This window comes from Equus asinus, chromosome 19 (assembly GCF_041296235.1).
Source record: "Equus asinus isolate D_3611 breed Donkey chromosome 19, EquAss-T2T_v2, whole genome shotgun sequence".
NCBI lineage: Eukaryota > Metazoa > Chordata > Mammalia > Perissodactyla > Equidae > Equus > Equus asinus.
In genome coordinates, this window is record NC_091808.1 from 13505487 (window position 1) to 13522193 (window position 16707).

At 36.0% G+C, this 16707-nt stretch overlaps 1 long non-coding RNA gene across 4 annotated transcripts in view; it reads left to right on the plus strand.

Annotated features, from left to right (window-relative positions):
• Positions 1 to 16707, plus strand: part of LOC106827895 (uncharacterized) — a 76550-nt gene that overhangs the window by 28084 nt on the left and 31759 nt on the right. For all 4 annotated transcript variants that reach the window (XR_011495534.1, XR_011495533.1, XR_011495532.1 and 1 more), the window contains one exon: positions 901 to 1075. This is a non-coding gene — a long non-coding RNA (uncharacterized lncRNA). The remainder of the gene's footprint in view (positions 1 to 900; positions 1076 to 16707) is intronic.

The window sequence follows — 16707 nt, forward strand, 5'->3', positions numbered from 1 at the left end:
GTAGGAAGGAAATCAGGAGAGATAAGAATTATAAAGTTTAAGACCTGGTGTAACTGACACACTCATAGTCAATGCGTATTCATTAAGTTCAACTGACTTGGTGACATAAAGTGGGACCAAGAAGGACCAAAATTAAAAAGAAGGTCAAGTTAGGTATGAGTTCAGAATTGTTTATTTAGCATATTGGATATCACTGGGTATCTTACTCATAAATTTTTTAAATTTGTGGTCCAGATGGAAATAAAATTTCAGTGAGTTAAAGATCAAAAGGATTGTGTGGAAAACTTAAAGACAAAATGTGTCAAATAATCTTTTTGGACACTATCTAAAACCTCGTGCTTTTCTTATTCCTGGGATTTTTAACAGAATCATTAATAAGTATTTAGGACTTATTAGACAATTCCTGATAACATGAATTTCCTGTCTCCTACATTTTTTTCTAAAGAATGTTTCATAAATAGATCAGTGGAACGTATACCAGGGTTTCAATGTAAGTTTACCATGATGGACTTGTCTAAGTGTACCTTATCAGACACTGAGATTGTCTGATCACTTTTGAATCATTTTTTAATTTACTTTTTCAAATAATGATTTGATAAAAATATTAAATAAGCTAATGCTTATAGGATTTATTTCTTGCCAGGCATCATAGCTAGTATTTTATATAGATGATCTCATTTAATTCTCACATAACCAGTAATTACTAATGTTGTTCTTATATTACAAATCATGAAACTAAGGTGCAAAAAAGTATAGTAATCTCCCACCATGGCCTAGCTGGTAAGTCACAGAGTTAGGTTTTGCTAAGGAGTCTGAAAATTGCACCTGTTGTCTTACCCACTGTACCTCACTTCCTGCTGTAATTTTACACATTCCCGTATGCATTTTCTTTTTACATAGGCAGCACGTTACTGGAAACAGTTTTAAATTTTAGCACCAAAGAAAATGTTTTGAACGAAATAATTTTTCAAGAAAATGAATTAATGAAGAAGTAAATTAAAAAGCGAGAGAAAACATGCTACACCGAATACAAGGCAATCAAAAATAATCAAGGGGTTCATTTTTCCAAGACAAGGTAAGCTTCTGACAATCTCTTGTATTGCAGTTGGAAAAATTTGTGCTTTTCTTGTGAACATTGCTGTGTCAAAATGTTTCAAACGGGGCAATTCTATCCACCAAGACTGATGTCTGAGTGTTCAGATTAGTTATTATTCCAAAATTTAATTCTACCAATTTATACAAACATCTACAGCTTATTTGAAAACATTAAGTTGTTTTTCTTTAGCACTTTTAGTTCAAGTTCCAAAATTCCATTCTTATAATACCCCAGATTGTTTAATGATTGTTTAATATTTTGGAATACCCATTGTATAGTAGGAGCATATCAACAGACCGTGCCTCTTAGTATTTACTGAGAAATATATAACCGGCATCTTGTAAATATTTCTCTCTCAGATGCAGTGAAAACAGCAAGATTACTAGACAAAAATAATCACACTGATACATATTGCATAATTCCACAGAACTACATCCAGGTATTTTATAAAATTTCACTGCTTTTTGATTTCTAATCCTGCTAAATCCTTTGCGGGAAAAAAATCCAAAGGGAATTGAAAATATCCTTGGAAAGTGTGATTTTTTGCTGTATGTCTTCCCCATTGCTATTTCTCTACATCATTTGCTCTATTTTTCTCTCTATCTATCTATCTATCTATCTATCAAGTATCTATCAAATGCTTCCAAATATATACTACACATGGCACAGGCAGAGAAAGTAGAAACTTTAGAAGCTGAGTGTGATTTCAATTGTATCTATCTATCCAGAAACAAAACTGATTCAGAATCATTACAACTTCCACTGAATGGTAGAATTGATTAGCTGCAGATGGTTTATGATAGAATCAAGTGACTGACTCAGGTTTCCAGCAATCACTAATACTGTCAGCTATAGCTGACAGGCTCCACCGTCATTCTAGGAAGGGAGATGCTATTGATGGCTCACACTCCTAAATATGCAGCCATAACCATCATCTCACATCCTAGAGTCAATATTAGGAGAACACTAGACATTCTTGTTCCTGAAAGTGCTACTGGAATTCCAAAGCTAGAGATGAAAAGTGCTTATGTAACCTTTCTAGGCCTGATTAATTTCTGCCTCTTCCGGAAAGCCGCTCCTTGTTCCCTATAGCAGAGACGATGCAAAGTGGCTCTCAAATTTCATTTCATTTTCTTTCTGGGTACACAGAAGGACAAAATTTTGCTTTCTGACTTTCTTAGAGCAACTGAATTCTGGCCAATAGGATCCCCAAGGAAGACGGGTTAAGCAACTATTTTACATCACAAAGTATTAAGTGAAATACTCCTTTTTATCTTAAGATAAACCCTCCTGACAGTGAGAATATGCTATATCTTGGCCTATTATTTTAAAGAAGATAGCTGGCCAAATTTGTGAGTCAAAGCATTTCTAACCTTTTAAAAAATAGTTATATATTTCTGTTATCTTAATATTTTTTCTGCTGAAGTGATATTGCAAATCCAAATATGCAGACTACATTCTGAAAGTTGTTTTTTTTTAATGGATGTCTATGATGTCGTGGGACCTCATGTCAGCTTAAGGAACTTGTAGGCACACAACACTGAGTTGGGAGAGAAGACTCAGAGTATGGTTGTTTCTTAAGGCCAAAAGAAGTAAAAGATTTTGTTTTGTGTTGTTGTGTTGTTGTGTCAACTCTGAGAAAAAGGACTACGACAACTGAAGAGAACCCAAAGAGCAGATGGGAGCTGAATTTTACTCATAAGTCAATCAACTGGGTCTGGGTTGATCTTGGGTAGCATTAGCTCTTCTTCTCAGATCCAGTCTGCTGAAGGCCAGTCGTGTGGCTACTATCTTTCTTCTAGAGTCCATTGCACAGCATTTTATTTACCCGTTATTATGTTGCAGAAGGAAGTGGGGTCATTGAGACATGGCAGGGATGGCAAGTGGCAAAATGCCGTAAATGGATGAATAACAGCTGTTCTCAGTGGGCTGGCTCCATGTGTGGGGATGGCCAAGGGGCAAGCCTTAGTGAAAAAGGGCCAAATGCCACCTCCAAGCCCCTCTTATTTTCTCTTTTCTCAGTCCCACCCAACATATAACATTTTAAAACTTTCTTCATGAAAAATAAGAATTGGCAATAGAAAATGTGTAATTTATCTGAAAGTTCTAAATGTGGCAAGAATCAGTTAATTCTAATAGTTATTTTTGTTGGTTTTATATTCCTTTTCCCTTTTTATGACAAGAAAACCTCAACTTTCCTTTGAAGACCCATTCTTCCCATTTCTTAGAGTCAGTTGTTGGCTGGGGTGCAAATGCTGACCAGGGTAGGGCATAGTACCCAGACTTGGCTAATCCAAACTTCAAATCCCCCTAAGTCATATTTAAGTATTTCATATTTCTCAAGTTGTTCCAATCATAATGAATCTGCTCTTTTGTGCTATAGGAATTGGAAATAGATGTTCTTTTATTCTGCTGGAGTTGAATCAGGGAGAACGTATGTGACAAGCCACTGCTAGCTTCTTCTCATCAGCTATGGCCTGAGGATGAAGGCAACACTTGGAGGAGAGTAGAGACAAGTTAAACCAAAAGAGAGAGAAACCTCTTCCCACTTAGCATCATTTTAACTCCTAGATTTTTCAATTACATGAGCCAATAAATTATCTTTTTATTTATCAGTTTGAGTTTATTTTCTTGCAATTGATTGAGCGCTAAATAAACAGCTTATGTCTCTCATTTTGAAAAAAATTATAGCACTATAGTGAAGCTTTTCTTGAAATTCCAACAGTGTGTATTGGGGAAATTTATTAGAAACTTTTTTACTAGGATTTTTTGACAGGAGAAATTAGGTGAAATAAATAATAAAACTTCTTTGGAGTGCAAGTTTAGCTATGTATTCAATTTTGGTGTGCATCATATCAGATTTTGTATATTTTCTGACCAAAGTACATATCAGTGGGTATTTCAGTGCATGGACCTAATCATGCTATGATCAGGAGTTTGCTTTATGATAGTAAGGGTGTATTTGATAGTTTTTCCCATCTATTTTGAAAATAAATATGTAGTTGGTCAAAGGGAAGCTAAATTAAAAAATCAGGATGAATCACCATTTATTGTGCCAAAGAGTTGTTAAAGTCATCATTCCTAGAAGAACAGACAAGTGATATTTTAAGATTTGATCTATAGCAATCATGGTTAATCACATCTTAATAGTCCATAAGCACGTGTGCTGGCATCAATGGAACGGTTCCAGAAACCGGACATAATCTTAAATTGTTCTTGTATAGGACCGGATAGTAAATATGTTAGCCTTTGTAGGCCATAGGGTCTCTGTTGCAGCTATTCAACCGTGCCACTGTGGCGTAAATTCAGTCACAGACAATATGTAAATAACTATGTAAATAAATGAACAAAGACAATATGTAAATATAAACAATATGTAAATGAATGAGCATGGCTACGTTCCAAAAGAACTTTATTTATGGACACTGAGAATTTAATTTTATATATTTCTGGATTTCATGAAATACTATTTTTCTTTTGTTTTTTTTTTTCCAACCATTTAAAAATGTAGAAAATATTCTTGGCCCACACACAAAAACAGGTGGTGGGCCTATCTGGCCCCATGGGCTGTAGTTTGCCCACCCCATAACCTCAAAGCTATGTCCAGCCTTTAGATGGTTCTTACTCTCACAGTAAAAAAAAGCCATGGTTATTTTCCTGTATCTGACTTTTACTCCTTTGTTAGTAGATGAATCATTTGAAAATGATGTATTTATAGTATTAAAATTCAGGTTTAGCTTTCACTTTTACATTTTTGCTGACTCAAAAAGAGATTGGTTTATTTTTTTTCATTTTTAATTTCCCCACAAGAGATAAAAGTATGAGTTGATGACTTTCATAAATTAGAAGGAACATTAGGTATCGTTAGACATACAATATTAGAATCAACCTGTGTGACGGATACCGAGAATTCTCAGTTGTTTTTCAATGCTTTAGAACTATGACTCAGAAAAGAATTAACTCAAATACTGAAAGATGTATTGAAAAATGTGCAAAAATAGGAAAATGTCATGAAGATATTAATTATTAGTGTTGGTTGGTAAGCATTTGCAAAAGGCCCAAAACCATGGAAATTTTTCTTGCATGAGTTCAAAAATGGAACATTCTTTCAGTAGATGTTTGATCAAACGGCAAAGGAATATTTTATTGATGACAGCTACTACTTTTATTACGACACAAGAAAATACAGATTAGTGGCATGTTTTGAAAAGCATAATCTGTCTTAAACAGGATCATTGGGAATAGTTTTACCAACAGAATTTCTTGAATGGTCTTCCCTCTCTCCTGCTTTTAGGGATAGAGAAGGGGCTATGTTACAAATTTTAATGTCTGAAGCAAAAACCACCATGGTAAACAAGGGTAAAGATCAAATTTCAAAAGATTTACTGGTTAGAAAAAAAGAACACCATGAAACAAATCCCTTTTGAAACTGACAAACAGAAATATCTCCTCCCTAAGTTAAATTTACCTTTGGATTTAAAAACAGAAAATGCCAGGCAAAGCACAACTGAACATGCCATCAAAGAAGTTATTGTTTTACAAGCTGAGAAGCCCACATTCTTGACATTCCTCTCTAAAACACACAAGACCCTTGAGACATCTCTTTGCTGCCTCCAGCCTTTCATGTTGGAGATTTTAAATAAAACCCGGAGAACTCCTCAAAGCATATCCTTAGGATATTTACATAAAAACAGATAATATTCCAAGATTTATGTTCTGTATGAAATGGTAAGAAATGGACCCCTAGATTTTCTAAGACCAGAAATTGCCCACAATTTCAAAAAAGAAATCTAGAAAAATATGATTACTTATTTCAGAAAAAGAAAAAATTCTGTAGGTATTGAAAGGCAAGCACATAAGGAAGAAACAAGCCTTATGTACTAAATTTTTTAAGTGTAAAATAATTGACTCTGCGGATGACACTCAATATAAGATATCTGTGGAACAGATTAAAATTCAATTTAATTTTATAGCTAATATATGTACAGCTCAAGGATGTACAACTTTGTGGTAGCCCTCAGTTCACTGATAAACACAGATATAAAGGTGCAAAATTATGTAAAAATAGAATATGGTAATGATAAGTCAAATAAATGGTACTGCAAAAAGCAGTAGAAATTTGGAGGAGAAAATCAGTGTGGGCTGTGGAGTTAAATAAAATATTGCTAAAGCAATGGATTTGAGCCAGATCAACTGGAGGGAGGTGGGGTTTACAGTGGATTAGAATGAAATGAAAAGGCTTTCTGGGCAAGAATGAGTCTGGAAGGCAGAACCTGACTAGGGGTCTATGACGACAGCAAATTAGCTGGAGTAGAGATTTTATATGTCCGAGGAAAGAGACAGAAATCAGTATAAATTTTATACTGAATGTACAGACTCACAAGGTGTAACCATAGCTCCACTTAACTTTACAATCTACTGTCTTTTTAAAATTCAGTAGAATCACTTGCTCTACCTGAGCTGTGTCTTAGGCTGTGAGATGATGAAGCTGATAAGTCCTACAAATCCTTAAGTCACCAAACAGAATCTTGATTCAGAAATTAGAATGCCCAGATACATTCAATACGCAAAACTCCAAACTTGATTTAAAGTTAAATATTCTCGTCTCCCCCAGCTGAGAATTGCTGCAGACAGGAAGCCAATGGAGTGGTGTGGTCTTCACTGCCTCCATCTCTCCCTCCCCACCTTAGTAAGAGTTGTTTTTGATTCCAACCCCTGCTCCAGCCTCTTCTCAAGGAATGAAGATAAGAGGCAGGTCTCACCTGACTCGAATCGTTGCAAGATGTCTTTGTGCTCTCTGGGCCTGGGGGCTATTTCCAGCTGCCTCTTACCTTGTAAGTATCTACCTGGGTTATTTAGAGGGAAACACGTGACTCTGTTGCAGTGATGCAGGCCACCACCTCCCCCTGGTGACTATTCACCCCTTACAGACTCTCTCTGTTGGGTCTCATCAGTCCTCCCGTTGTTCACAACCCAGGATACTCAGTCTGGGGGAGCTCACCAGTCACTGAGGTTACTGTGAAGGAAATAAAATCTGATTCTTAACCTTCCTCCCCCAGCCCAGGTTTCTACAAAAAGGGCCTCATGGAGAGTCTTAGGTCTATATTAAGCTTTCATCTTTTAGTAATTATATATTTAGAATGTCATAATATTTGGTACGTTTAAAAACACATCTTATAGACTTTATTGTGCATATCATTGTTTTTAGATGCCGTAGTTGCATCTAGAACTTCAAAAGTGGGAAAAACGATTCTTGGAAATTGAAATTGAAACTGGTTTGTTATAGCAATCTGAATGGGTCTATGCCTATGTATTGAAATCAAACACACACACACACACCCTGAAGGAACACTAGTAGTAACTTTACCCATTTGATTAAAAAATTCTTAAATATTTTTTGTGCCATGGACTCCACAGTATGGTGAAACTTATAGACCCCCTTCTCAGAAAACTGTTTTTAAAATGCACAGAATAAAATACAAAGGATTCCAGAGGAAATCAAATATTGAAATACGGTTATCAAATCATTAAAAAGTGATATAATAATGTGTGTGTTTCTTTATGACACAACAAGAGCTAGTGGCAGGTCCAAAAATATTATATTTTTGAAATAGTGGTGAGTGTGAATGGTACTTCATAATACCTCTACAACTGACATGTGATAGGTGATATTTGTAATTTCTCTTGGTAACACGGAGGGACAGCAAATACCGTTGTGGTTTGTTTCATAAATCCTTAGTTAAGTAAAGTGTTAAATTTCAGTTAAAGAATAGGGAAAAGAAAGCTTTCTGAATTCCATCCCAAAATCAAAAGCAACCTGTTTGCATATTGTCACTATCTCTTTCAGTGAAATATTGCCAGTTCCTCCATTAAGGATGGTTAGTGTAGAATTCAACGGAAAATTTTATTTTCCTTGAATCATTCTTTTATTGATTCAAACTGTCTTTGCTTGTCCCCTGGGAGATTGTCATAGCTGTTTACAGCCCTCAGTTGGACCTGGCTTCCCCCATTACAAGGCGTGGCCCCTAGCTACTGAAAAATATTACCATTTTGCAGAACAGCAGTTTATTTTTTTCTAGAATTTCCCTGAACATTGAGGCACTCATTCACACTGGATATGACTTTTGAAACAGCAGGAAAGGGACTATCAGGACCAACAGTTTTCCTTTTGCCTAATAAGATGATGACCACAAACAAATGCATCACAAATAAAACGCCACCCTTCCCTCTGGACATGCAGGCCTCCTGATGGGATTTCCACTTTGCCTCTTCAGCAGTGTGAAATGACCCAGGGAAAGACTTAATAAGTAGATGTCAGCCACAGAGTAAGCAGAAAAAAATGATAAATGGACCACTGGGCAGCCCTAACACGGCATAGTTTGGCTGTACAGTTTGCATTCGATTTTACAGTTTTTGTGTTAAATATGGTCAGGGATTCCCAAGTAGTTTCAGCCTGAGGCTATTACTTCTAATAATTGAGACTGATGAAAGGTCGCGGTGTTTTTACAGCTTAGCTGTGACATGCAATAGATCACTTTGCTTCTGTCGAAGAAAATATTATACACTTCATTGGCAAAAGATTTGATCCTAAGTTTTTCCTCCCCACACTGTCTGCAACGTATTTGCTTGGGTTTACCAATAAATTTCAAGTTGAAAATGTTCCAGAAAATTGCCTGGTGCTAGAATGAGATCATTCAGGTGTAAAGCAAATGTTTCAGGATCATTAGGAAATTAATTAAGTGAAATGATTGACATGTTGCTACTGTAAGGGAGGAAGACATTTCCTCTAGCTACTCTAGGTCCTTCTGACGGGGCAATGAATTAAATTCACATGAGACAGAATAACAGGAGAAAATTAAACAAAGTTTTCTAACATGTATACATGGGACAGATTCAGGAAAACTGAGCAACTCACCAAAATGGTAGAGGTTCTCATCTTAAATACCATCTTCAGCTACAGACAAAGGGAGATATTAGGGGTGGGTGGAATCAGTTATGGGAGATTACAAGATAAGTACAGTAAACAAGAATAAGGTTATTATGCAGATTTAAGCCCTTGCCTTCCACATTGACAAGAGTTTTTAGAGAGAAGGTCATCCCCCCTTCTTCCTGGTACAGAGAGGGAGACACCTTTATAGATGGAGATTTTCCTCACAAATGTAAATGTCTCTTACAAAGGGTAAGTAAATTCTACTTTTCAGAGTTTATCTCATGTCTGCAGTTTTTAAAATTAACCAGCCCAAAATAATTCTCATGTTTGGGGTGGCCAATTCCAGTCCCCCACACTACCAGAGGAAAAGCGTTACAAACAGTCTTGCTTCTTTGAATACCACACCACAGATCCCTTGTGAAAAATTGCTTATTGTACAAAAATAGGAAAAATTTAGAATGAAAATCAACTGTTTATAAAATTGTGCATACATGGGATTTTAACTCTGTGCTAGTGATTTTCTTTTCCTACTTATGATTAGAATATTGGTAGTTTCTGAACTTTTATGTAACAGCTGGCACCCCAGCTATCAGTGCTTGGGGGTTTTCTTAATTACCAATATATTTTATTTTATTTTTTGAAAAATGAAGAAAATCTGCAATCAAAATAGGTTACTTCTGATTGAGGAAAAAACACATATTAAAACCCAAGAAATCTGTCCAAAGAGGTATTCAGAGGAAAGTTCATTGTGTCAAATTCTGTGTAAATTGAACTGCACACACAGAAAAATAGAAAATATGTGAACTAAGCCTGTAACCTAAGAATCCTCCCAAAGTCTTAAAGATGACAAGGAAAATGATAATGAGGATAAAAGAAAAAATAAGTATATTTTTAAAAAAGAGAGATACTAAGTTTAGTAAGTCTTAGGATTATTTATTTATGAAAATTTAGACAAATATATTTTAATTTAAATAAATATCAGAGGTAAAAAAATAATAATCTACATAACCAGACACAGAATGCTCTAATAGAAGCTTTTAGTACCTGTCATAATGGTGGACTTGGATGGGCTGCTGGTTGTATTTTCCTGAATCAATCCTAGAGAAACTACAGTTCATGGAAGGCACGGGTGAGGGAAACCAACAAAAAGTAAGAAAATACTGTGTTGAGAGTGAAGACCACCAAGAAGCAGTGCCTGTTGCTGTTGCCTGTTGGGGAGGGTCTCGATGTCTTTGCAGCCAGGTCATACCGGGATAGGAGGCAGATTAGCAAGAATAAGTTGGAGGAAAAAGCTTCTCAGTTCTGCTTTTACCTTTCAATGCACCACCTTGACATAATCACTCTCTGTTCCTTTGCCATGAGAGGCCAGGAGTGCTATTGCGCAGTAGGGTTGCAGTTGATGAAGGTCTGGCTTGCCTTGCCCATGGACATTCACTTCTTCAATCCTCTTCCTCCAACCCCCTAGACTGAGCGTGCAAACTAAACAGAAGGCCTTTTCTCATATGGCGTATTTAAAATAGTTTAAAAATGAATCTCTGACTAGAAGACTTGTATAGCAGTTAAGATGAGTCTGTGGGGCCTGGGTCTCTCTGCCCTGGCGCACATCCCCTGCTCTCTCCATATACAATGGAGAGACAGACAAAGACCTAACCTTTGGGCCTATCCCAATATACATTACCAGAAAGAATAGAAACTTGCAGAAGGTGAGTGAATAAATAAAAAGTAGTCCATCCAGACAATGGAATATTATTCTTCACGAAAAAGAAATGGGCTATCAAGCCATGAAAAGATATGGATGAAACTTAAATGCATGTTACTAAGTGAAAGAAAGCAATCTGAAAAGGCTACAGACTGTATGATGTCAACTATACGACATTCTGAAAAAGGCAAAACTGTGGAGCAGTAAAAAGATCAGTGGTTGTCTGGGGTTGTGAGGAAGAAGGAATGAATAGGCAGAACACAGAGGATATTTAGGGCAGTAAAACTATTGTGTACAATACGACAATGGTGGGGACATGTCATTACACATTTGTCAGAACCCGTAGAATGTACAACACCAACAATGACCCTTGATGTAAACTATGGATTCTGGTGATAATGATGTGTCAGTGTAAGTTCATCAGTTGTAACAAATGTACCACTCTGGTTTGGGATGTTGATAGTGGGGGCGGCTGTGCTTGTGTGATGATGGGAAGGTCTCTGTACTTTTGGCTCAATTTTGCTGTGAATCTAAAACTGCTCTAAGAATTATAGCTTCTTCATTTAAAAAATTGAATTACTATAACATCTTAAAGGAATCATGAAGTTTTTGATAAATAAGACAGTCCTTCACATTTGGTTCGTCTTTATTCCTACCTGTTACAGGATCCACATCAAAAAGACAGGAATGGTTCTTCTGCCCTATTCTGCTAGTTCCCTCATCCCCGCAAATTTTATGGTGAAAGTTTGCAAACAAAACGAAAAATTGTAAGAATTTCAGAATGAACACCCACTAGATTCTACAATTAACATAATTAACATTTTACTATACTTGTTTTCATCACATATGTATTCACTTGTTCGTCTTATTTTTCAAATGCATTTCAAAGTAAGTGCAGGCTTTCATACATGTCACTGTAAATACTTAAGTATACATATCATTAACTAGAGTTCAATGTTTATTTACAGTTCTTTTTACTTCCTTTCAGGTAATATTTACAGACCATGAAATATACAAATCTTAAGTGACCATTTGATGACCTGAGCAAAGCAACTCCCCATTAATAAGCAGAACATGACTGTCATTCCAGAGTTCCCTAATATTCCTTCCCAGTAAATCCTCATCCCCACGCACACCATAAATTAGTCTTGCCTAATACAGAACTTCATATAGATGGAATCTCAGAGTACGCACCTTTTTGTGTAAAACTTCTTTCACTCAGCATACAGTCTTTGAGATTCATCCGTGTTAATGTATATAGCAGTAGCTTGTTCTTTTTTATTGCCAAGTAGAACCCAACTGTAGAAATATACTATAGTTTATTTATGCATCCTATTGCTGGACATGTAGGCTGTTTCCTTTTTGAGTTAAGAATAAAGCTTCAATGAACGATTTTGTGCAAGGACTTTTTGGACATAGTTTCTTTGGAATCATTGGGTTGTAGGTGAGGTGTTTGCCTACTTTTTTTAAGAAAGCAGGAGTAATTTTCTAAGACGGTAGCATTTGACACTGCCACCCACAGCACACGAAAATTCCGGTGGCTGCCCATCCTTACCAAACTTTAACAGTGCCTGTCTTTTGATTTTAGCAATTTCAGTGGATGCATGGTGGTATCTCATTGTAGCTTAAATTTGAATTTTCCTGATGCTTAATGATATTCAGTGCCTTTTCATGTACCTATTGCCCATTTATATATTATTGCTTGTGAGGCATATGTTTAAATATTGTTTCCATTTTGTGTTAGGTAGTTTGTCTTTTTATGATTATCTTATAGGAGATTTTTTTCCACCTATTCTGGTTACCAGTCCTACGTTGGGTATGTGAATCCAAATATTTTCTCAGAGTCTATAGCTTGCTTATCATTGACTTAAAGATGTCTTTGGATGAGCCAAAGTTGTTAATTTTTATGAATTATAATTAATCAATTTTTTCTTTCATGGATTTTGCTTTCTGTGTCTTTTTAAAGAGAGCTTTGCCTATCCTCAAGCCACAAAAATATCTTATGTTTTCCTTAAAAGCTTTATAGTTTAGCTTTTATGTTTAGGTCTAGGATCTATCTCAAGTTAATGTTTGTAGTAGGTTGGAGGTTAAGGTTTTTTTTTATTTGAATATCTAATTGTTCAATGATCATTTCCTGAAAAGCTTCTTCTCTCCCTGTTGGATTGCTGTGTCACTTTTGTTGAATATCAAATGATCATACAGTAGGAATCTATTTCTGGGCTCTCTATTCATTTCATTGATTTAATTGTTCATCGTTTGCCAGTACCACACTATCTTTATTACTGTAATGTTATAGTAAGTCTTGAAATAAATATAGAGATAAGTAACATGAGAAAGGAATCATGTTAAGTTAATATAAATATTTCTTACAATTTAAAACCTGTAGAGGAAATAAAAAGGACAAAAGATGTTAATGAATAAGCCAAAGAAAAACACACCACATACAACAAACACACGCATATACGACCACCTTACTTACTAGTAAAAAAAATGATTGAGGTAGCACTTCACGTATTCCAAAATGGCAGCATTTTTAAGTGATTATATTCAATGTTGATAGAATACACATAGCTAATTTTGGCAACAAATTCATGTCATTTATCTGGATACAATATTGCAACACTAATATAAAGCCTAAAAAAAAATAAATTCTCATCTTTTGACCCAATAACTCCACCTTTTCAACTTCTCTCCAATGATGTGGAGAGCAATTCATATGCCCAACTACTCATGAAATTTTCTTTATAATTTTGGAAAGTAGGGAGCAGTTTAACTGTTTAAAAATGGAGGAATAGTTATATCAGGTGTGGTGCATCAACTAATTTCAAATATCATTTAAAAAGTCAGACTTCTGAGAAATGTTCATAAAGATAGAGAAATGTTCAATACATGAAAAAGACAGGATTAAAAATGTATGTGAAATGCAGTTCTAATTTTCTAAAATGAAACATTTATACATGCAGGGCAAAAAAAAGTACTGGAAAGCAATATTTCAAGAATTTAACTATTATTTATTTAATATCAGCTACTTCCAGACAGTAAGATTCAGAGTGAGTTTTACTATCTACTTCATGCTTTTCTCTCTCTTCAGTATTTTACAATGGGTACTTATTTGTATAATTAAACAAGGTAAACATTGTTTAAAAGGATAATTGGTTTAAGAAGTAACAAAGTACTCTGAGAACACATCCTCAGAACACCTCTGAAAAATAGAACAGGTCATTACTTACCGATGATGGAATTGGGGTGCATTGATAATAGGAAGATCCAGCCCAAGAGAGCTAAGCAAAGAAGAACTCAGGCACATTGTCTCTTTCTCTGGGCTCTTCTACTCTTTAACACTGAATCTTTGGATAATTTCCAAATTATCAGACCATTCAACCAACCAGGATGGTCATATCAAATAACAGATGGTTAACAACTCTTCAAACTCCCTGCTATTCTATTTGCCTGCACAGAGGAGCAGAAGCTAATGACATTCTGTACCTATAAATTTATTTCATCTTAATGAAATAATTTTACTATGTTTAGGACCTTGTTGCATGTAGTCAGAATGTGTATATTTATTTATTGTCTGCCATATATAAGCCATTATGTGAGATCTTTGGGGGTTCATGGGTGAAGTCAGCATAGTTAGAACCAGTATCCACTAGAGCTGCTTCCAGAATGACCAGGGTGAGGCGCTCCTGCAGCCCCTGGACTGCTTCCAGTGTGTCATACCTGTTCTAGGATCATCAGCTCATTGGCTGAATTTGAAATTTTAGCAGCCTCTTGTTGCCAAACATAATGCAGTGCGTGCCATTGGAGAGTGTAAGAAACAACATTTAACTAAGTGTAAGTTGTTTCAGCTATAAGCATTTACTTATAATGACCTATAACCAAAGCAAACATTTTTTTCTCATCCTTGATTCGTTCTGCATCCATTGACAGAATGCCTTGGTCAATGACCTATGTTTTGTCAAGTTAGTGACCTGGGTGTATAATTGGGAGAATAGAAGCCACATAAATATATCACAGACTTCCTTGAAACTGGAACGGCTTCTATCAGATAGATGTTTTTGTGTTTTAAAAATCCAATTGGTATGCCTGTTTTATAAGCATAAGCGTGAACATTATTGTTATAGAAATAAAAAATACCCTGGGGAAAAAATGCCCAGGGGTAGTAGTTCATATGGGAAAAGTAAAGAAGATCCCATTTGGCTAACCTCTTCTCACCCCTTGGAAGGTACTAAACCACAGTAAACTGGCTGGGAGGAGAAAACGAATTTGAGTTTTCTGATTCAAAATAAGAAAACCAATGTGATCCCAGTTTTAGTGACTGGATGAAAATGAGAGCAGCGTGAACAATATCCAGTATATAATACCAGTCAGGTCTCATTTATAATTTGACAAACAACCTTCAGTGAAACATTACTTCTTTTTATTCTCTAATGAAGAATGGAGTAGATTGAGCAACATGTCCTTGAGTGACTGTGTTTGTCAAATTATCTCATGCAAAGCATCATGTATTAAACCCTGTATTAAACCCCTGTGGTTTGAACAGTCAGGCCCCGCTCACCATGTGCAGAACCTGGAGTTATCGCCTTCTATGCAGAGTTCACATGCTCACTTGGTATTGAGATCTTGGCAAAATCGAAAGGAGTGACCTTCAACACTGACGTTCTTTTACAATTTTATCTTATTTTCATGCTGTGGTGGACTTGTTCATTCCTCTTTCATCCCCTGCTAGAGCAAAGCTCTCCTCATTTTGCAGACTGTCTCTCTCCCACTTGGTCATACCATCTGTCTCTACTTACAGTTTACTCTGCATGAGTACCAGGTAGCAGACGTGGTTTCGCCCAATAGCAAGTACAGCAGAGAGTCTTTCACAGGCTCCCCACAATCTGTGAACATATGATCAGTCTAGGATAACACGTTGTACTAAAAATACACCAGAGAAATGTTCATGTGGTAATAAACAAGGAACCTGTATTGAGGGGGAAAAGTGCCATGTGTCTTGAGCTTTTGAAATGTATGTTTTTATGTGTACCAGAATGGTGACGGTCTGTCAATGGGAGATGACTGGATCAACTAGTGTTTGTTTCTTTATTGCAAGTGTTAATATACATGTAACAGTGTGGGCACAGTGTGTTTGGCCTGAAACCCAAACTGTGAGTTAAATGAGTGGAAATCTAAAAGTATTTGTTATAAGGAGGTTGGTTTGATGAATAGAAATCTGTATAATTTCATGATAACTTCTAATACTGCACACTGACGTTAGAAGGAAAATCTCAGGAGGTCTGAGAGAGCAAATTTAAGAGAAAGGATTGTTTGTTCTATATTTTATGCTGCATCATTCATCCCTTATTTATCTATACTATCTTTTTTATAGAACTTGACAATATTCTCCAAACATTAGGTGTATATATTAAAGAGACCTTATGCAGAGTGATTGTCACTTTATGCAGAAAAGATTTGTGCAGATTTTTTACTATCTCATTGTATTACTGGCTACTGGGAACTGATGTTTTGAACTTAGAACTTGAAACTTGCTTTAATTCATCTGCTATTCAATACCTATTTTGATTTAATCAGCTAAGATGAATATTACCTCACGCCACACCTCTTCCCAACCTCTTATTTGCGTTTTTACTTACTGGAAGACGATAGAAATGGGAAGTTTGTTGTCTTCTTAGTTGGTCAAATGACTGTGTCTAGGTTTGAATTGTACAGTACAGACTTGAATCCAAATTCTGGATCTGAATCTGGTGCAGTCACTTCACTTCTTGTGCTCTTCATAAAAGGTCTGAATCCCAGACGGTATACACTTCCCCAGGGGCAGGGGAGCAGCGGGATGCAGTGGAGATGGAGTACACTGGGGGGCAGAAGGCCAGTGTTTACACATGGATCTTCTCTCATGTGGCTGTGGCTTTGAACCACTGATTTATACTCTGTGTCTCACCTATAAAATCTGGGAAATAATACGTATTCCTTTGGGTTATT